Here is a 15,654-nt window from a genome sequence, read left to right on the forward strand (position 1 = left end):
GCATGGCTCCTTGGATCTCGACGGCAGTGTAACGAGCGTCTGAAGTCGCTGGGTCCATTCCTCAGTCGGTTCCTTCTGTCATGCAGGTGAAAGAGGACCCAAAAGCGACTTAACAGAAACAGAGTTTATTCAAGTCCAAACAGAAAACGACAAATCCTGAATCCTTAACAGGAAATGTCCAAACAGGGAATAACAGAAATCCTCTAGTCTGTAGAGGGGAATAACAGGAGAAGCGGCCACAGACTGCAGGTCGCCGGGTAGGCGCAGGCCGTAGCTGACAGAGACACCTGCTCACACGCAGCATCTGATGAAGGCAAAAACACGACAGGACAGGGCGATACACAATCACAGCACGGTGAATTCTAAACAAGGAACCGACAGGACAGGAACGGAACACAAAGGAAGAAATAGGGACTCTAATCAGGGGAAAGGATCGGGAACAGGTGTGGGAAGACTAAATGATGATTAGGGGAATAGGAACAGCTGGGAGCAGGAACGGAACGATAGAGAGAAGAGAGAGCGAGAGAGTGAGAGAGGGAGGGGGAGAGAGAGGGATAGAAAGAGGGAAAGAACCTAATAAGACCAGCAGAGGGAAACGAATAGAATGGGGAGCACAGGGACAAGACATGATAATAAATGACAAACATGACAAGTCCAAACAGCTGCAACTAAAATGAGAGTTTCTATTGGATAAATTCAGGTGGGTCCCTCCCATTGCCATTTGCTTCTGTTTAAGAGACGTGCAACAGAATTGGCTAAATTAATAAACCCCCAGAGGACTGCTGGTCCGGTTGAGTCTATTCTCTCCTCTCCTCTGTACAACGACAAGATCACATCTTTCAGGTTCTTCACAGTGCGCACCACTGAACAGCTCGAGATTAATAGCAATGAACCATTTGTTCAGATGGAGAAGGCTTGCCAGACTGACGTTCATGCTGCTATATTTTCTCATTGAAGGTATGTTTCTTTTGTTGTTACTGATTTGCTGCATGAACTAAAAGTGTAAGTGGGAGATGATAGAAAAGTAGCCTAAACATGATATTTTTTAAATGTTCAATGTATTAATTAGTAACTTTGGAAAGAAAAAACATTTAGGTCTATCTTTGTATGTTTGTTGTGTGTTGTGTATCCTGATAAGAGGCTAGTAGCCATCGTGCGTTAAGCACAGACCGAATGGAAATTTCCATAATCCCCCTTATTAAATATGGTCAAATTTGTAAATGCTAAATCATTTAAACTGTGCCACATTTAAACAGTGGCATTTAGCCTATCGCTAAGACTCATTCCAAAATAACTAAAAAATTCCTCTCTCTATCCTCCTGTATCCTGTCCGAGCATTAGACAAATATTTACAGTACGGGATAGATACAGACAGAGACTAGTTTCTAAAAACAGAGCTCTTTCGTGGGAAGAAAGAGTTGTAGGATATAAAAGTTTGTGGTCTATACACCAACTATAGAGTATGCCAATAATTTGATTCATAGAATCATTTACATGAGAGATTAATCATCTTTTAGAAACAACAGGCTGACAACCTTTTATAGTTCTCTGAGACTGTAGCTTGTCATTTGAAACTAATTTGCAATCTATTCAAATTTTGGCCAACTGACAGAGCTCACAGTGCCTGCCGATTGATGTCTGAAAAGACTAAAGACTATGGATGGGATAGTAAATCATGCAACTTTATGGTGTTGTGACTTGGGAAGGACAATGGGCATGGCTTTAGCCATGGGCATGGCTTTAACCCCAAAATGAAGAAGTCAGACAAAGAAGAGAGAAACTGTTTCCAACGACGCAGTTTATTAAACAAAAACCACTGGGAAACATAACAATAATAACATGGGTAAAAAATAACCCTACGAACGCCTGAACAAATGTGCACAAACACTTCCGAAAGACAATCACCGACAAAGACATGAGGGGAAACAGAGGGTTAAATGCACAACATGTAATTGATGGGATTGAAACCAGGTGTGATACAAAACAAGACAAAACCAATGGAAAATGAAAAAAGGATCAGTGATGGCTCGACGGTCGGTGACTTCGAACGCCGCCCAAACAAGGAGAGGGACCAACTTCGGTGGAAGTCGTGACATTATTTCATGGATATCATTATCTAAAGGTCCTTAGGTAAAAATAATATTCAGACTCAGTGGTATTTAAGCTACATTCAAGTGGGACATTAAACAGGAAATGTTTGTGGTTTCCTGTGATTATGTGGTCAGAGGCTGTCTGACACATGGAAGAGCAAAAGGCAGGTCATTGGAACAGGCGATGTACTTTTTTTTTTTTAAAGGTCATGGTCTGATCACTGGTCAGCCCACCACAAATGTGATGTTCCTCTGGTCATAGTGTGGGACAAAAAAGCTGTGTTTTTTAGGGTGTAAGTGTCTCGCATGAATGTCTTAACTGAGAATGAAGACGTTCAAGAGCCACACTACATGACCAAAAGTATGTGGTTAGCTGCTCGTCAAACATCTCATTCCAAAATCATGGGCATTTAATATGGAGTTGATCCTCCCTTTGCTGCTAGAACAGCCTACCCTCCTCTGGGAAGGCTTTCCATTACATTGCTACTGGGACTTACTCCCAGCATTAGTGAGGTCGGGCAATGATGTCGGGCAATTAGGCCTAGCTCGCAGTCGGCGCTTCTATTCATCCTAAAGGTGTTTGATGGGGTTGAGGTCAGGGCTCTGTGCAGGCTCTGTGCTTCCACACCGATCTCGACAAACCATTTCTGTATGGGCCTCACTTTGTGCACGGGGGCATTGTCATGCTGAAACAGGAAAGTCCTTCCCCAAACTCTTGCCACAAAGTTAGGAGTACAGAATCCTCTAGAAAGTCATTGTATGCTGTAGTTTAAGATTTCTCTTCACTGGAACTAAAGGGTCAAGCTCTAACCATGAAAAACATTCCCAAACCATTATTCCTCCTCCACCAAACTTTACAGTTGGCACTATGCATTCGGGAATGTAGCATTCTCCTGGCATCTGCCAAACTCAGAATCATCCGTGGAGCTGACAGATTGTGAAGAGTGATTCATCACTCCAGAGAGCGCGTTACCACTGCTCCAATGAGTCCATTGATGGAAAAATGTACATTAATCCAGCCTACGCTTCGCATTGCACATGGTGATCTTAGGCTTTTGTGTGGCTGCTCGGCCATGGAAACCCATTCCATGAAGCTCCCAATGAACAGTTATTGTGTTGGCGTTGCTTCCAGAGGCAGGAACTCGGAAGTGAGTGTTGCAACCGAGGACAGACAATATTTACATGCTATAGGCCTACTATAGGCTAACATAAACTAGCTGGTCTGACACATCATTGCCAATGAAAGGAAGTTTGGCCAGCTAGCAAGCATTTTAGCCAGGCAGCCTAGAACAACAACCTGAAAGTGTGTAGCCTACTGTATGACCTACTGTATGACCTACTGTATGACCTACTGTATGACCTACTGTATGACCTACTGTATGACTGTTTCCAACATGAAAGTGGAGGATGTCATTGGTTATCTACAAGTAGTGTGAGTCAATATGTTTTTTTCAACTTGCAGGTGAGGAACAATGTGAAAGTAATTCTGTTTTGAATGTTGATAAACTTGTAACCCCACTTTTGAGAAAATGTACTAAAATTCATAAACTACCTACACTCTAAAAGATGCTGGGTTATTGATATATGACCAGTGGGTGGGTTAATTCTCCAGCCATATCAAAGTTATCCAGCAAGCTATTGAATGAGTATTGATGCAGCTGTAGCAAGTCTAGCAGACAGTGCCGCCTGCTCATAATGGAATTACTTTGACGGATAAATGGGCAATTAGTTATGGCTGACCAAAAACTGTCAGAAAAAGTTAGCTAACAACGCTAATTATCCATTCAGGTTAAATAGACTTAACTATTAAAATTACATATCTCAGTCACTGAACATTTTAGATAATACAAGCTAACTAGCAAACAATACCATGCATGCTAGCTCAAACATTAGCTGGCTAGTTAACTACTTAGTTAACGTTTTCTAACTTAGCTGGCTAGCTAACAATTTATTTTATGTGCTGTGTGTGGTATCAAAAATGTATTTTTTTTGTTGTCATTTGGCTGGCTAGCAATGTCAGTGCCTGTAGAAAGCTTGTCTTCTGTAAGCCTAACATTAACTCTACTTTGTGGTGCGTTGTTTCATGTCAGGTAGTCAAGTTTAGAGGTCGACTGATTTAATTAGGGCCGATCTCATGTTTTCATAACAATCAGTAATCTGCTGTCATGTTTGTCATTCATTGTCATGTCTTGTCCCTGTGCTCCCCATGCTATTCGTTTCCCTCTGCTGGTCTTGTTTGGTTCTATCCTTCTCTCTCCCCCTCCCTCTCTCACTCTCTCGCTCTCTCTTCTCTCTGTCGTTCCGTTCCTGCTCCCAGCTGTTCCTATTCCCCTAATCATCATTTAGTCTTTCCACACCTGTTCCCGATCCTTTCCCCTGATTAGACTCCCTATTTATTCCTTTGTGATCCGTTCCTGTTCCGTCGGTTCCTTGTTTTGTATTCCATGCTGTAATTGCGTTTCGCCCTGTCCTGTCGTGTTTTTTGCCGTGATTGTGTATCACCCTGTCCTGTCGTGTTTTGTGCCTTCTTCAGACGCTGCGTGTGAGCAGGTGTCTCAGTTGACTACGGCCTGCGCCTACCCGAAGCGACCTGCAGTCTGTGGCCGCTTCTCCAGTTGTTTTCCCCTCTACTATCTAGAGGATTTCAGTTATTCGGTTTTGAGCATTAATAAACTCTGTTTCTGTTAAGTCGCGTTTGGGTCCTCCTTCACCTGCATAACAGAAGGAACCGACCAAAGAATGGACCCAGCGACTTCAGACGCTCGTTACACTGTCGTCGAGATCCAAGGAGCCATGCTCGGCAGACACGAGCAGGAATTGTCTGCTGCTCGCCATGCCGTGGAGAACCTGGCCGCTCAGGTTTCCGACCTCTCTGGACAGTTCCAGAGTCTACGTCTCGTGCCACCTGTTACTCCCTGGCCTGCCGAGCCTCCTGAACCCAGGGTTAATAACCCACCTTGCTACTCCGGGCAGCCCACTGAGTGCCGCTCCTTTCTCACGCAGTGTGAGATTGTGTTCTCTCTCCAACCCCACACATACTCTAGAGAGAGAGCTCGGGTTGCTTTGTCATTTCACTCCTTACTGGCCGGGCTCGAGAATGGGGCACAGCTATCTGGGAGGCAAGGGCTGATTGCTCTAACAGATTCCAGAACTTTAAAGAGGAGATGATTCGGGTTTTTGACCGTTCAGTTTTTGGTGAGGAGGCTTCTAGGGCCCTGGCTTCCTTATGCCAAGGTGAACGGTCCATAACGGATTATTCCATTGAGTTTCGCACTCTTGCTGCCTCTAGTGAGTGGAACGAGCCGGCGCTGCTCGCTCGTTTTCTGGAGGGACTCCACGCAGTGGTTAAGGATGAGATTCTCTCCCGGGAGGTTCCTTCAGATGTGGACTCCTTGATTGCTCTCGCCATCCGCATAGAACGACGGGTAGATCTTCGTCACCGGGCTCGTGGAAGAGAGCTCGCATCAACGGTGTTTCCCTGCTCCGCATCGCAACCATCTCCCTCTGGCTTTGAGACTGAGCCCATGCAGCTGGGAGGGATTCGCATCTCGAATAAGGAGAGGGAACAGAGGATCACCAACCGCCTGTGCCTCTATTGCGGAGTTGCTGGACATTTTGTTATTTCATGTCCAGTAAGAGGCCAGAGCCCATCAGTAAGCGGAGGGCTACTGGTGAGCGCTACTACTCAGGTCCCTTCATCTAGATCTTGTACTACTATGTCGGTCCATCTACGCTGGACCGGTTCGGGTGCTACATGCAGTGCTTTGATTGACTCTGGGGCTGAGGGTTGTTTCATGGACGAAGCATGGGCTCGGAAACATAACATTCCTTTCAGACCGTTAGACAGGCCTACGCCCATGTTTGCCTTAGATGGTAGTCATCTTCCCAGTATCAAATTTGAGACACTACCTTTAACTCTCACAGTATCTGGTAACCACAGTGAGACTATGTCTTTTTTGATTTTCCGTTCACCGTTTACACCTGTTGTTTTGGGTCACCCCTGGCTTGTATGTCATAATCCTTCTATTAATTGGTCTAGAAATTCTATCCTATCCTGGAACGTTTCTTGTCATGTGAAGTGTTTAATGTCTGCCATCCCTCCCATTTCTTCTGTCCCTACTTCTCAGGAGGAACCTGGCGATTTGACAGGAGTGCCGGAGGAATATCATGATCTGCGCACGGTCTTCAGTCGGTCCCGAGCCAACTCCCTTCCTCCTCACCGGTCGTATGATTGTAGTATTGATCTCCTTCCGGGGACCACTCCTCCTCGAGGTAGACTATACTCTCTGTCGGCTCCCGAACGTAAGGCTCTCGAGGATTATTTGTCTGTGTCTCTTGACGCCGGTACCATAGTGCCTTCTTCCTCTCCGGCCGGGGCGGGGTTCTTTTTTGTTAAGAAGAAGGACGGTACTCTGCGCCCTGCGTGGATTATCGAGGGCTGAATGACATAACGGTTAAGAATCGTTATCCGCTTCCCCTTATGTCATCAGCCTTCGAGATTCTGCAGGGAGCCAGGTGCTTTACTAAGTTGGACCTTCGTAACGCTTACCATCTCGTGCGCATCAGAGAGGGAGACGAGTGGAAAACGGCGTTTAATACTCCGTTAGGGCATTTTGAGTACCGGGTTCTGCCGTTCGGTCTCGCCAATGCGCCAGCTGTTTTTCAGGCATTAGTTAATGATGTTCTGAGAGACATGCTGAACATTTTTGTTTTTGTCTATCTTGACGATATCCTGATTTTTTCTCCGTCACTCGAGATTCATGTTCAGCACGTTCGACGTGTTCTACAGCGCCTTTTAGAGAATTGTCTCTACGTAAAGGCTGAGAAGTGCTCTTTTCATGTCTCCTCCGTTACTTTTCTCGGTTCCGTTATTTCCGCTGAAGGCATTCAGATGGATTCCGCTAAGGTCCAAGCTGTCAGTGATTGGCCCGTTCCAAGGTCACGTGTCGAGTTGCAGCGCTTCTTAGGTTTCGCTAATTTCTATCGGCGTTTCATTCGTAATTTCGGTCAAGTTGCTGCCCCTCTCACAGCTCTTACTTCTGTCAAGACGTGTTTTAAGTGGTCCGGTTCCGCCCAGGGAGCTTTTGATCTTCTAAGAGAACGTTTTACGTCCGCTCCTATCCTCGTTACTCCTGACGTCACTAGACAATTCATTGTCGAGGTTGACGCTTCAGAGGTAGGCGTGGGAGCCATTCTATCCCAGCGCTCCCAGTCTGACGATAAGGTTCATCCTTGCGCTTATTTTTCTCATCGCCTGTCGCCATCTGAGCGCAACTATGATGTGGGTAACCGTGAACTGCTCGCCATCCGCTTAGCCCTAGGCGAATGGCGACAGTGGTTGGAACCGTTCCTTTTGTCGTTTGGACAGACCATAAGAACCTTGAGTACATCCGTTCTGCCAAACGACTTAATGCCCGTCTGCTCGTTGGGCGTTGTTTTTCGCTCGTTTCGAGTTTGTGATTTCTTACCGTCCGGGTAGCAAGAACACCAAGCCTGATGCCTTATCCCGTCTGTTTAGTTCTTCTGTGGCTTCTACTGATCCCGAGGGGATTCTTCCTTATGGGCGTGTTGTCGGGTTAACAGTCTGGGGAATTGAAAGACAGGTTAAGCAGCACTCACGCACACTGCGTCGCCGCGCGCTTGTCCTAGTAACCTCCTTTTCGTTCCTGTTTCCACTCGTCTGGCTGTTCTTCAGTGGGCTCACTCTGCCAAGTTAGCGGGTCATCCCGGTGTTCGAGGCACTCTTGCGTCTATTCGCCAGCGCTTTTGGTGGCCGACTCAGGAGCGTGACACGCGCCGTTTCGTGGCTGCCTGTTCGGACTGCGCGCAGACTAAGTCGGGTAACTCTCCTCCTGCCGGTCGTCTCAGACCGCTCCCCATTCCTTCTCGACCATGGTCTCACATTGCCTTAGACTTCATTACCGGTCTGCCTTTGTCTGCGGGGAAGACTGTGATTCTGACGGTTGTCGATAGGTTCTCTAAGGCGGCACATTTCATTCCCTCGCTAAACTTCCTTCCGCTAAGGAGACGGCACAAATCATTATTGAGAATGTATTCAGAATTCATGGCCTCCCGTTAGACGCCGTTTCAGACAGAGGTCCGCAATTCACGTCACAGTTTTGGAGGGAGTTCTGTCGTTTGATTGGTGCGTCCGTCAGTCTCTCTTCCGGGTTTCATCCCCAGTCTAACGGTCAAGCAGAGAGGGCCAATCAGACGATTGGTCGCATACTACGCAGCCTTTCTTTCAGGAACCCTGCGTCTTGGGCAGAACAGCTCCCCTGGGCAGAATACGCTCACTCGCTTCCTTCGTCTGCTACCGGGTTATCTCCGTTTCAGAGTAGTCTGGGTTACCAGCCTCCTCTGTTCTCATCCCAGCTTGCCGAGTCCAGCGTTCCCTCCGCTCAAGCGTTTGTCCAACGTTGTGAGCGCACCTGGAGGAGGGTGAGGTCTGCACTTTGCCGTTTTAAACGCAGGATTAAGAGTCCAAGGTATTGTTGCGGCCAGAGAGTGTGGCTTTCCACTCGCAACCTTCCTCTTACGACAGCTTCTCGTAAGTTGACTCCGCGGTTCATTGGTCCGTTCCGTGTCTCCCAGGTCGTCAATCCTGTCGCTGTGCGACTGCTTCTTCCGCGACATCTTCGTCGCGTCCATCCTGTCTTCCATGTCTCCTGTGTTAAGCCCTTTCTTCGCACCCCGTTCGTCTTCCCTCCCCCCTCCCGTCCTTGTCGAGAGCGCACCTATTTACAAGGTACATAAAATTATGGACATGCGTTTCGGGGACGGGGTCACCAATACCTAGTGGATTGGGAGGGTTACGGTCCTGAGGAGAGGAGTTGGGTTCCGTCTCGGGACGTGCTGGACCGTTCGCTCATCGATGATTTCCTCCGTTGCCGCCAGGATTCCTCCTCGAGTGCGCCAGGAGGCGCTCGGTGAGTGGGGGGGTACTGTCATGTTTGTCATTCATTGTCATGTCTTGTCCCTGTGCTCCCCATGCTATTCGTTTCCCTCTGCTGGTCTTGTTTGGTTCTATCCTTCTCTCTCCCCCTCCCTCTCTCACTCTCTCGCTCTCTCTTCTCTCTGTCGTTCCGTTCCTGCTCCCAGCTGTTCCTATTCCCCTAATCATCATTTAGTCTTTCCACACCTGTTCCCGATCCTTTCCCCTGATTAGACTCCCTATTTATTCCTTTGTGATCCGTTCCTGTTCCGTCGGTTCCTTGTTTTGTATTCCATGCTGTAATTGCGTTTCGCCCTGTCCTGTCGTGTTTTTTGCCGTGATTGTGTATCACCCTGTCCTGTCGTGTTTTGTGCCTTCTTCAGACGCTGCGTGTGAGCAGGTGTCTCAGTTGACTACGGCCTGCGCCTACCCGAAGCGACCTGCAGTCTGTGGCCGCTTCTCCAGTTGTTTTCCCCTCTACTATCTAGAGGATTTCAGTTATTCGGTTTTGAGCATTAATAAACTCTGTTTCTGTTAAGTCGCGTTTGGGTCCTCCTTCACCTGCATAACATCTGCATTTTTGGACACCGATTTGTGGCCCTTTTTTAAACATTTTTTTAAACCTTTTATTTAACTAGGCAAGTCGGTTAAGAACACATTCTTATTTTCAATGACCGCCTAGGAACGGTGGGTTAACTGCCTTGTTCAGGGGCAGAACGACAGATTTTTACCTTGTCAGCTCGGGGATTCGATCTTGCAACCTTCCGGTTACTACTCCAACGCTCTAACCACCTGCCTTACATTGCACTCCATGAGGAGCCTACGTGGCAGGCTGACTACCTGTTACGCGAGTGCAGCAAGAAGCCAAGGTAAGTTGCTAGCTAGCATTAAACTTATCTTATAAAAAAACAATCAATCTTAACATACTCAATAGTTAACCACACATGGTTGACGATATTACTAGTTTATCTAGCGTGTCCTGTTTGTTAATTTCTCATCTAATCACAGCCTACTTTGCCAAACGGGTGATTTAACAAGCACATTCGTGAAAAGCACTGTCGTTGCACCAATGTATACCTAACCATAAACATCAATGCCTTTCTTTAAAATCAATACACAAGTATGTATTTTTAAACCTGCATATTTAGTTAATATTGCCTGCTAACAAGATTTTTTTTTTAACTAGGGAAATTGTCACTTCTCTTGCATTCCGTGCAAGCAGCCAGGGTATATGCATCAGTTTGGGTCGCCTGGCTCATTGCGAACTGTGTGAAGACCATTTATTCCTAACAAAGACCGTAATTAATATCCCAGAATTGTACATAATTATGACATAACATTGAAGGTTATACAATGTAACAGCAATATTTTGACTTAGGGATGCCACCCGTTACATAAAATACGGAACAGTTCCGTATTTCACTGAAAGAATAAACGTTTTGTTTTCTAAATTATAATTTCCGGATTTGACCATATTAATGACCGAAGGCTTGTATTTCTGTGTGTTATTATGTTATAATTAAATCTAGGATTTGATATTGCTGACTGAGCGGTGGTAGGCAGCAGCAGGCTCATAAGCATTCATTCAAACAGAACATTCGTGCGTTTGCCAGCAGCTCTTTGCTGTGCTCCAAGCCTTGAGTTGTTTATGACTTCAAGCCTATCAACACCCGAGATTAGGCTGGTGCAAACTATGTAAAATGGCTAGCTAGTTAGCGGGGTGCTCCCTAACAGCATTTCAATCGGTGACGTCACTCGCTCTGAGACCTTGAAGTAGTTGTTCCCCTTGCTCTGCAAGGGCCGCAGCTTTTGTGGAGCGATGGGTAACAATGCTTCGAGGGTGGCTGTTGTCTATGTGTTCCTGGTTCGATCCCAGATAGGGGCAAGGAGAGGGAAATAAGCTATACTGTTACACTGGCAATATAAAGTGCCTATAAGAACATCCAATAGTCAAAGATATATGAAATACAAATGGTATAAAGAGATGGTCCTATAATTCCTATAATAACTACAACCTAAAACTTCTTACCTGAGGATATTGATGACTCCTGTTAAAAGGAACCACCAGCTTTCATATGTTCTCATGTTCTGAGCAAGGAACTTAAACGTTAGCTTTTTTACATGGCACATATTGCACTTTTACTTTATTCTCCAACACTTTGTTTTTGCATTATTTAAACCAAATTTAACATATTTCATTTTTTATTTGAGGCTACATTAATTTTATTGATGTATTATATTAAGTTAAAATAAGTGTTCATTCAGATTGTTGTAATTGTCATTATTACAAATAAATAAATAAATAAATAAAATCTTCAGATTTAATCGGTATCTGCTTTTATTGGTCCTCCAATAATCGGTATCGATATCGACGTTGAAAAATCATAATCGGTCGACCTCTAGTTAAGTTAGCTCAAACATCAGGTTTCCCACCCAGTTTGACTAGCTAGACCAGCTAGCTAGCTATATATTTTACTAAGCTAGGCCTATTCCCTGTCTCGGAGTTCATGTAACATGGTTGTAGCTAGTTGGCAAGCATATAACTCATGCTTTTAGTGACTGATTTTTTTTGCCTAATCGTTTATATTAGTTAGCTGGCTAGGTAGTCTCAATCTGGATGCAGACACAGTTACTTTAGGTAGCTATAGCTAGCTACATATTAAAATGAAAGGAGTGTCTCAATTGTTCACACATGTATCCATTTTGACTCTCCACTTAATGGGTTAGCTAACATTGTCTTTGTCTCCCAGATACTAAAGACGACATGGCCCTGAGAGTGCTTCTCCAACCACCAGTGTACTGAGTGCACATATTGAAATGAAAGTAGTGTCTCAAATGTTTATCCATTTTGACTGTCCCCGAAAACCTTGTGATGCATTTGTCCCCCAGATACTAAATATGACATGATCCTAAGAGTGTTCATCCAACCACCAGTGTAACGAGTTGGAAATAATACTGCCCGTCCAAGCATTTGTGAGGCCCAAAAATCATATTGTAGCGTAAGTTTACATGTGTAATATTGAAAACTATGTAATACTGTAAACCAGAGGTGGGAAGTAACTAATTATAAATGATCTCGTCACTGTAATTGAGTAGCTTTTCCAAGTACTTGTACTTTTGAGTATTTTTCAGTCAGTAATTAAAGTAACAGTACTTCTACTTAAGATATTTCAGTAGCCTTTCCACCACTGATATTAATTTCTTGAAATGTTTAATTTCTTTTCAAATGTTAATTATATATTTTACATACAGATGTTCCTTTTTGCCGATCATTAAATAAATTAACCTAGTTCATACTGTACATTAATTTCCTCTTTTTTTCATTTTAATGCATGGAAATATCTGTAACAAGATGTGTAACAACATTTAGATAACCTTAGCAACATTGGGTAATTGTCAAGGTCAATGTTTATGCTTTAAAAGTAACTCAATTACTTTTACTCTACATTTTAAATGAGCTACTTTTGACTATTACTTGAGTATTTTTTTTACACAAGTAGTTTTACTTTTACGTGACTCAAATTTAATTGAAGTAACAGTACTTCTACTTGAGTAGGATATTTCAGTACTCTTCCCACCCTTGCTGTAAACCATGCACAAAGTGGATGGACTCAACTCAGTGCAGATTAGCATCCATCACACAGGCTTGTGCAAGAGTGTGAGGAGTTCAATGTTTTATAATCCTATCCTATTCTAGGCTGGAACCAATATGGCTGAATATCTCTGTCAAGTGACCAAAAAAACAAGATGCCAAATCCTTTGTTCTGACTCTGGGGAGAATCGCCTGGCTTTCATCATCATTGTTTATCTTTTGCATGACTGCATTTTATAGCTAAAATGTATATCTTAAAAAATATATTTTTTATTTGTCATGTTCTGACCTTTATTCCTTTGTTTTGTCTTTATTTAGTATGGTCAGAGCGTGAGTTGGGTTGGGCAGTCTGTTAGTTTTTCTATATTTTCTATTTCTGTGTTTGGCCTGATATGGTTCTCAATCAGAGGCAGCTGTCTATCGTTGTCTGTGATTGAGAACCATATTTAGGTAGCCTGTTTTCCTTTGTTTTGTGGGTGGTTATTTTCAGTCTTTGTGTGGCTGCACCAGATAGACATGTTTCAGTTGTTGTTTTGTATTTTTGAAGTGTTCAGTTGTTTATTAAAAATATGAACACTAACCACGCTGCGCTTTGGTCCTCTCCTTCTTCCACCCAAGACAGCCGCTACAGTATTTTATCTAGAATTTGTCATGATTGGCCATATGTCATTTTAAGAATGTCAGACTGCGTACAGTAGTAACGTTGTAAAATGGATTGTTACTGTTAAAAATATTTGTACATTTACAAATGAACAGATTATGTAATAGAGAGAAGGTAAAACAAAATAACCTAGCAATAAAGTAAGAAATAACCCACTGCTGGGTCAAAAATACATGAATAAGAATAATCCAGCAAAACAGTAAAAAGCTACCCACTGCTAGGTCAAAACCACATTTTGGGGGTAAATCAAGTAACCCAACATGTTGGGTCCTTCACTTAACCCAGCAGTGCTGGTGATAGTGATCCAACGCATAATTTTTTTAGAGTGTAGGAAGCATTAGGTGTTCGGTCTGATATGCACTTTGAACACCTGTGTAAACAGAGGCTTAAAGTAATTAAGTAAAAATTATTTTAAAAAGTACTACTTTCGTGGTATCCAATTGTTAGTAGTTACTGTCTTTTCTCATCTCTACAACTCCTGTATGGACTTGGGAGAGGCGAAGGTCGAGAGCCATGCGTCCTCCGAAACACAACCCAACCAAGCTGCACTCCCTGCCGGCCAAACCCCGCAGGGAGCCCAATTGTGGGCTCGAACCCATGGTCTCTGGTAAGCACTGCGACGCAGTGCCTTGGACCACTGCTGGGTCAAAAACCCAGGAGGCCCCCCCATTTTTGACTACTTTTACTTCACTACATTCCTAAATATATATATTTGTTTTGCTTTTTACTCCATACATTTTCCATGACACTCAAAAGTACTCATTACATTTTGAATGCTTAGCAGGACAGGGAAATGGTCAAATTCACGCACTTATCAAAAGAACATCCCTACTGCCTCTGATCTTGCAGACTCAAGAAACACAAATTCGAAGTTTGTGCAGATGTTGGAATGTGCCCCTGGCTATCTGTAAATAAAGTATGACAATTGGGTACTTTTACCACCACTGCAATTGAGTGCAGGAAATGCAGAAATGATAAGTACTGAAATTAGTTTTGGTTGAATTGAACATTATAAAGCAATCAGAATGGAGAAAAACCTCATTGAAATCATTTAGGATATATGTGTTTCCATCATAGGATCAATCAATACTCTTAAAGCAAATGTATAACTTTTATTATTCAAAAACCAAAAGTACCGTCCAATTTATTTTAAATACCGTGATATTATATTTTGGCCAAATCGCCCAGCCCTAAGTCCACCACAGAGTCCGTTTTCCTTGCTTTGCCCCAGGCCTGCTTTCTCATCGGAATGAGCTTGGTTTTCTTCTGAGCTATCTTTGTTTAAAAGGGGCGTGTTTATCTGCCAGAAAAATACATCTGGAGAATACAGTTTGGAGAGCCAACTCGGGGTCAGGAATGCAGGAGACTGTGGCTAAATCAGAATAGAAACCCTTGAGGGGAAAACTTTTTAAAATGTTCCTTCTCAATTAAACGATGAATTGTATTTTGCTGTTTTGTATCTCTAATACATACTATGGGACAATGATCATTGAGACCATATGCAAATACTCCACTAGACAAATATTCATCGGGGTTATTAGTAAGAATTAAGTCAATGAGGAGTTAAAAGTGGTTTTCACATTTAGCCATGTGAGTTTTGAGATCAATTGAGTCAGATTAAAATCAATACATATACTATTGTTTATGGACACATCTACAACCAGGAACTCAAATATCTTGGGAACAGAAATATTTAAAGATTGGGATGCAATGAAATTAGATAGTACATATATGGCCCCTCTCCTTCCTCTTTCTGTAATCTGTCACATCTAAATATATGATAATAATTTACTTCAATGTCTTTATCAGAGACAGAACCATTTAATCATGTTTCCAAGAGAACCAGAATGTCAGGACATGAGTACTGTACCCAAATGTCAATTCTATCATCATACTTTGCACATTTAGGTGGATTAACCCAAACCCCCTATGAGAGATAGTAGGGGTTATAGGGGTCAAAGGGGTTATACAGCTCATTCCCACCAGAGCTAACAGGCATAGGGTCATCTGCAGCTATTTGTTGAGTGACCAGAGACTTTTCCAAGGTCCCTGGCCAACCACGTGAAAGCAGAGCAGACTGAGCAATTGACAGACCTCTCTCAAGTCGTTGGCTGCAAGGGTTGGGGTGGGAACTGGGAGAGCAGTGTTGGCAGAGCTCAGTCCACCTGGATAAAGCTCCTGCCGAAGACGTGGAGCTGCTGCAGGGGACTGGAGTGGCTGCCTTAATCGACATCCACATCTTCGGCGCCCGGGGAACAGTGGGTTAACTGCCTTGCTCAGGGGCAGAACAACAGATTTTTACCTTGTCAGCTCAGGGATTCGATCCAGCAACCTTTCAGTTACTGGCCCAATGCTCTAACCACCAGAGGCCTTGGCT

General features: G+C 43.8%; 1 protein-coding gene across 5 annotated transcripts in view; it reads left to right on the plus strand.

The window, feature by feature from the left end:
• The first annotated feature begins 612 nt into the window (after positions 1 to 612).
• LOC124012847 (NLR family CARD domain-containing protein 3-like) overlaps positions 613 to 15,654 on the plus strand; it is a 31,514-nt gene continuing 16,472 nt past the window's right edge. For 4 of the 5 annotated variants that reach the window (XM_046326849.1, XM_046326850.1, XM_046326846.1 and 1 more), the window contains exon 1: positions 614 to 957. The gene's annotated coding sequence lies outside the window, so the exon portion shown is untranslated. Of the gene's footprint in view, positions 958 to 15,654 lie in introns of all 5 variants that reach the window. The other variant, XM_046326847.1, reaches the window with a different exon arrangement.

Source organism: Oncorhynchus gorbuscha, linkage group LG24 (assembly GCF_021184085.1).
Source record: "Oncorhynchus gorbuscha isolate QuinsamMale2020 ecotype Even-year linkage group LG24, OgorEven_v1.0, whole genome shotgun sequence".
In the NCBI taxonomy this organism is placed as follows: domain Eukaryota; kingdom Metazoa; phylum Chordata; class Actinopteri; order Salmoniformes; family Salmonidae; genus Oncorhynchus; species Oncorhynchus gorbuscha.